This window comes from Hylobates moloch, unplaced genomic scaffold (genome assembly GCF_009828535.3).
Source record: "Hylobates moloch isolate HMO894 unplaced genomic scaffold, HMol_V3 SCAFFOLD_4, whole genome shotgun sequence".
Lineage (NCBI taxonomy): Eukaryota > Metazoa > Chordata > Mammalia > Primates > Hylobatidae > Hylobates > Hylobates moloch.
Window position 1 is genome coordinate 100887708 of NW_026652279.1, and position 5094 is coordinate 100892801.

General features: G+C 45.4%; 1 pseudogene; it reads right to left on the reverse strand.

Moving 5' to 3' along the window:
* Positions 1 to 1045: 1045 nt before the first annotated feature.
* Positions 1046 to 2366, reverse strand: LOC116466407 (heterogeneous nuclear ribonucleoprotein A1-like; annotated as a pseudogene).
* Between the last annotated feature and the right edge of the window lie 2728 nt (positions 2367 to 5094).

A 5094-nucleotide genomic window follows, 5' to 3' on the forward strand; every position in this document is an offset into this window, starting at 1 on the left:
CAAACTATTCTCCTGCCTCAGCCTCCCAAGTAGCTGGGATTACAGGCACCTGCCACCACACCCAGCTAATTTTTGTATTTTTAGTAGAGATGGGGTTTCACCATGTTGGCCAGGCTGGTCTCGAACTTCTGACCTCGTGATCCACCCATCTCGGCCTCCCAAAGTCCTGGGATTGCAGGCATGAGCCACTGCACCTGGCCGATTTCCTTCTTTTTTAAGGCTCTATAATATTCCACTGTATGGATGCACCACATTTTGTGTAATAATTCATTCATTGATGGACACTTGGGCTGCTTCCACCTTTTGGCTGTTGTGAGTGATGCTGCTATGAACAGGAATCTGAAGATTTGGATTCAGAGCATAGAGGTGGCATGTGAGTCTTATGAGGCAAATCTCTCAGCCCTGAGTTTTTCAACTTTAAAATGAGATGTCAATATTTACTATCTTTCAGGTTTGTGGCAAATATAAAATGAGATCACGGGCATAAAAGTATTTGTAAGCTGAAAAATCTCACCTCATGTAAAACTGTTATGATTTTTGTGACCAGCCATTATGACCAATGGAACATATGATTTGTGATGGTTAATTCATGGTGGAAGATGATGTGGAGAAGTTCTCTGCAATAAAAACGAATGGCCAGTTATATCAGGTTAATATCTGAAAAGTTGTTTTCTGTATTCTGTAGGCATTTAAGGAAATTTTTTATTTGCACATTAAAAAAATACATTTATTCAGGGTCACAATCAGACTATTACATTTAGCAATCAATAGCATGGGTGCAAAAAAAAACTACATTAAAACCCTTTGCTGGAATGCTTTACACTTTCCACAGAACAGAAACTAAAATAACCTGTTATACAATTAGTCACAAATACAGTCCTCAAGTTTTTTGCCCATACACATGAGTATTTGTCTAAAACATGTCTTCTTTGTAGCAGCTAGGCCCTGCCACCACTGTGCTTGGCTGAGTTCATGAATCTGTTGTAACCTGTAGCTTCCCTGTCACTTCTCTTGCTCTCCTCTCCTGCTAGGCTTTGTTTCCTAATTAAAATATTCTGCCACAGCCATAGCTAACTGCTGCTACTGGAACCACCATAGCCACCTGAAGAGTACAATTTTTCTTGGTTTCATGGTTTGGCAAATTATTGGCCTCCACCACCATAGGGGCCAGAGCTTCTGCCTCCAAAGTTTCCTCCCTTCATGGGTCCAAAATTTGAAGACTGATTGTTGTAACTGCCAAAATCATAGTAGCTTCCACCACCTCCAAAATTGCTTCCATCATTACAAAATCCATTATAGCCATCCCCACTGCCACCATATCCACCACCACCATGGCTGTCACCAAAGCCACCACAACCACTGAAGTTTCTTCCATGACCAAAGTTGTCATTCCCACCAAAACCACCTCCATGACCACCACCAGTTTCCAAAACCACTTTGACTTTTTTGGCTGGATGAAGCACTCGCCATCTCTTGCTTTGACAGGGCTTCCTAACTTCACAGTTATGGACATTCAAAGTATGGTATTTCTGAATGACAATCTTATCCACGGAGTCATAGTCATCAAAGGTTATAAAGGCAAAGCCCCTTTTCTTGCCACTGCCTCGGTCAGTCGTGATTTCGATCACTTCCATTTTCCCATACTGTTCCAAATAATCAATAATCTCTGAGGGGATGTTCTTCAGTGTCTTCTTTAATGCCACCAACAAGTATCTTTTTCTTTTCTTTTTTATTCTTTTTTTTTTTTTTTTTTTTGAGACAGAGTCTTACTCTGTCGCCCAGGCTGGAGTGCAGTGGTGCAATCTCGACTCACTGCAAGCTCCGCCTCCCAGGTTCAAGCAATTCTCCTGCCTCAGCCTCCCGAGTAGCTGGGACTACAGGCGCTCGCCACCACGCCCAGCTAATTTTTTTTGTATTTTTTTAGTAGAGACAGGGTTTCACTGTATTGGCCAGGATGGTCTCGATCTCCTGACCTCGTGATCCACCCGCCTCAGCCTCACAAAGTGCTGGGGTTACAGGCATGAGCCACTGCGCCTGGCCAACAAATATCTTTTCACAGTTAAGTGGGCACCTGGTCTTTGAGAATCTTCTCTTGAGACAGCTCTCTTTGGTTCCACAACTCTTCCATCCACCTTGTGTGGCCTTGCATTCATGGCTGCGTCCACCTCCTCCACAGTGGCATAGGTGACAAACCCAAAGCCCCTGGCATGCTTGGTGTTTGGATCTCTCGTTACCGCACAGTCCGGGAGTGTTCCTCATTGCTCAAAATGGCTCCTCACGCTCTCCTCGGTTGTTTCAAAGCTCAACCCTCCTAAGAGGAGCTTCCTCAGCTGTTCAGCCTCTTTAGGAGACTCTGACTTAGACATGAAGGCAGGGAGAAGAGAGGCTTTCATGACGCTTCTTTGTTGGTGTCCACGGGCAGAAAGATAAAATTTTTTTGGTGGGGGGCAGAGTTTGGCTCTTATTGCCTAGTCTGGAGTGCAATGGCCACGATCTCGGCTCACTGCAACCTCCGCCTCCTGTGTTCAAGCAATTCTCCTGCCTCAGCCTCCTGTGTAACTGGGATTACAGGCATGCACCACCACGCCTGGCTAATTTTGTATTTTTAGTAGAGATGGGGTTTCTCCTTGTTGGTCAGCCTGGTCTTGAACTCCCGACCTCAGGTGATTCACCCGCCTTGGCCTCTCAAAGTGCTGGGATTATAGGCTTGAGCCACTGGGCCCGGCTGAATTTTTTTTTTTTTTAAGGGATGGTGACTTGCTATGTTGCCGAGACTGGAGTGCAGTGGCTATTCACAAGTGCAACCATAGCTTACTACAGACTGGAACTCCTGGGCTCAAGTCATCCTCCTGCCTCAGCCTCCCAACTAGCTACAGGTGCACGACACCTTACCTAGCTAAGGAACTTTTATTAAAAGATTCCAGAAAAATCACTTCTCAGATATATTCCACTGAAGCTGCTTTACACCTTACCCCACGTTCCCGTATTCTGAATTGTAGATCTCTTATTCTACATGAGCCTTCAGAATTGTTTAAGTGAGTTAAACATTGACTTAAAAAGGAGAATTGTCGTGGCTGGGTGAGGTGGCTTATGCTTGTAATCCCAGTGCTTTGGGAGGCTCACTCCAGTGAGACCAGGAGTTTGAGAGCAGCCTGGGCAACACAGTGAGATCCTGACTCTTCTAAAAAGTAAAAGAGAGAAATTTGTAATGGAATCTTTTTTTTTTTTGAGACAGAATCTTGCTCTGTCACCCAGGCTGGAGTGCAATGGTGCGATCTCGGCTCACTGCAACCTCCGCCTCCTGGGTTCAAGTGATTCTCCTGCCTCAGCCTCCCAAGTAGCTGGGATTACAGGCGCACGCCACCACACCTGGCTATTTTTTTTTGTTGTTTGTATTTTTAGTAGAGACGGAGTTTCATCATGTTGGTCAGGCTGGTTTCGAACTCCTGACCTCGTGGTCTGCCTGTCTCAGTCTCCCAAAGTGCTGGGATTACAGGTGTGAGCCACCGCACCCGGCCAGAATCTTTTTTATTGTGGTAAAAAAAAAAACAACATAAAATGTACCATCTTAACCTTGTTTGTTTGTTTGTTTTGTTGTGTTTTGTTTTGAGATGGAGTCTCGCTCTGTCGCCCAGGCTGGAGTGCAGTGGTGCAGTCTCCTCCCACTGCAACCTGCACCTCCTGGGTTCATGCCATTCTCCTGCCTCAGCCTCCCGGGTAGCTGGGACTACAGGCACCCACCACAATGCCTAGCCAATTTTTTTTTTTCTTTTTGAGAGAGAGTCTCGCTCTGTTGCCCAGGCTGGAGTGCAGTGGCACGATCTCGGCTCACTGAAAACTTTGCCTCCCGGGTTCACACCATTCTCCTGCCTCAGCCTCCTGAGTAGCTGGGACTACAGGCGCCCGCCACCACGCCTGGCTAATTTTTTGTATTTTTTAGTAGAGACGAGGTTTCACCGTGTTAGCCAGGATGGTCTCAATCTCCTGACCTCATGATCCGCCCACCTTGGCCTCCCAAAGTGCTGGGATTACAGGCGTGAGCCACCGCTCCCAGACTATTTTTTATATTTTTAGTAGAGATGTGGTTTCACCGTGTCAGCCAGGATGGTCTGGATCGCCTAACCTCGTGATCCACCTACCTCAGCCTCCCAAAGTGCTGGGATTACAGGCGTGAGCCACTGCGCCCAGCCCATCTTAACCATTTTTAAGTGCACAGTTCAGTAGGGTTAGGTATATTTACATCGCTGTGCAACCAATCTCCAGAACTTTTTCATTTTGCAAAACTGAAACCGAACCCGTTGAACAACTCCTCTTCCCCGCCCTCTCCCCAGCCCCTGGCAACCAGTCTTATTGGTTTGTTTGCTTTGAATGAAGACTGTCTACTTTCTGTCTCTACATTTTGTCTTTTTAATGATGACTAACTTAAGAACCCCATATAAGTGGAATCATGTAGTATTTGTGTTTTTGTGAGTGGCTTATTTCACTTAGCATAATGTCCTTCAGTTTTGTCTATGTGTAGCATGAGACAGGATTTCTTTTTTTAAGTATTCCATTGCATGTATATACCACATTTTGTTTGTCCATTCGTCTGTCAATGGAAATTTGGGTTGTTTTCACTTCTTGGCTGTGATGAATAGTGCTGCTATAAACATGGATATGCAAATGTCTCTTCAAGAGTATCATGGAATCTTATAACAAAAAACCTTGAGAGCTAGAATAGCTTTAGAGTCACAGTAATTTGGTCCTACTCTGTCCTTTTACAGATGAGCACACTGAGGTGGGACCAGTTATGTGACTTACCCATGGTAAAATGATTTGGTGATAATAATCACTAACACTTTTTAAAATTTTTTTATTTTTTTTGAGACAGAGTCTCGCACTGTCACCTGGGCTGGAGTGCAGTGGCGCGATCTCAGCCCACTGCAACCTCTGCCTCCCAGGTTCAAGCGATTCTCCTTGCCTCAGCCTCCCAAGTAGCTGGGATTACAGGCGCCTGCCACCATGCCTGGCTAATTTTTTTTGTACTTTTAGTAGAGATGGGGTTTCACCATGTTGGCCAGGCTGGTCTTGAACTCCTGACCTCATGATCCGCCC